Below are 1,818 nucleotides of genomic sequence, written 5' to 3'. Positions count from 1 at the left end.
AGAGGAGATTATTATGTATGAATTTTATTATGCGGTGAATGGTAGAAGGGACTGTTTGAAATAGCATGAATCCGCGGTCTACCTAGAAGAAGATTATATGTGAGGGCATTGTGCATGACATGGATAGTTGTGGGTAAAGTCACTAGTTATATTGTAATAGGTAATGTGATTATACCTAACAACTCTATACCAAATAAAGAGAGTATTAAGTTAAATTGGGGAGGTATCCATATTGATCTCATGTAACAAGGTTATGCCACAAACATTAAGACTTGATTTATTATTAATTAAAGTACACTGTATTTTATGTTCATGAAATGAAGGTATGATCATGAACTCCTTGAAAAATCTATGCAATATGAACTATACAATTTGTCTTCTGGCCATCTTGAAAATCTATCGATTACTGCAAAAATAGAAACATGACTTCTTTGAGTCCTTGGTAAATCAAGTACACAATTGATGTTGGCGCCTTCCCATGGTTCTTTAGGTACAAGTAAATTTTAATATAAATCCATATTTTGACTCTTTCCCTTAGCCATGTTACATACTTTACAACTCTATACATACTTTTTCACATCTTGATACAATTATGGTGAATGATAATTCTCATTGACCAAGGGAATTGTCTTTGTCTTTCCCAAAATGTCTTGCCAATCCTGTACTATGCTTTTCCTTCTCTCGTGGAACTTCTTGGAATAAATAATTGATTTTGCCTAAAATACATACCATCATAGATTGCATAATCCAACCATTGTGTTCTATCCATGGCGATAGGTTCTAAGATAGCATTCCACACTTAGACAAAACATGGATCTTTTGGATACAAATTTTTGAATTCTTCGGAAATTAATAAGTTCAATCCTCACCTTGAATTTTGCTGCCTCCTAAAGGCATTTGCAACTTTGTTAGACTTTCCACTTCGGCATTTCAGCACAAATGTGTAGCTTTCTAAAAATTCAACCCATTTTTATCTTTTTAAAATTCAACTTTACTATTCAAACACTATAAAACATGATTAGTATACAAAACTAATTCTTAGGAAAAAGATAATGCCTCCATTTCTTTAAGACTTGAACAAAAGTATAAAATATCTTATTATAAACAAATTATTTCTTCATATAACCATTAAGTTTATCACTAAAATGTTCAATAGATTAGATGTCAAACTACTCCTATGAGACCACCACGTGTGATAGTTTGCTTGGAATACCTTATTAAAACATGAAGTGCTATAATAGGCTGCTCTATAAATTTTTGCTTCAACAAATCAAAACTCTTGGCTGCCCCTATAGTGCATCTAAACTGTTTCATATCTCCCTTCATGGTGTCAATTGAGGGTGCTCACATGCTACTGAAATTCTTAATAAACTTTTTGTAGAACCTAGTAAATCTATTAAAGGATCTTACCTTAGTAATACTAAGTGTAGGCCATTCTATGATAGCCCTTACTCTCTTTGTCCATCTTAAGACCCTCAATTGAGATTAAGAATCCTAGATACACTAACACCTTCACAAAGTTGCATTTCTTCATATTTATCAACAATTTATCTTCTCCAAACTGTTAGAGTTTTGATTCCCTTCTGAATGATAATCATGGTGTCGTGGAAGGAACACTCACTTGACACACATCATGAGGCAAATGTCGTGGAAGGAACACTCACTGGACAAAGGAAGATGGCAAACAACATGCAAATATCAACCCCCTCATGGCACTTTATAAGTAGTGCATGTACAATAAGGCACAAGATGTGCAAGATACCAAGTAAACAATGCATGATGACACTTTATGTTAGCACCTTTGATGTTCCTGGTTTT

The sequence above is a fragment of the Cryptomeria japonica genome, chromosome 9, assembly GCF_030272615.1.
Source record: "Cryptomeria japonica chromosome 9, Sugi_1.0, whole genome shotgun sequence".
NCBI classification, from domain to species: domain Eukaryota; kingdom Viridiplantae; phylum Streptophyta; class Pinopsida; order Cupressales; family Cupressaceae; genus Cryptomeria; species Cryptomeria japonica.
The sequence above is the reverse complement of the archived record's forward strand: the minus strand, read 5'-3'. Positions refer to the sequence as shown.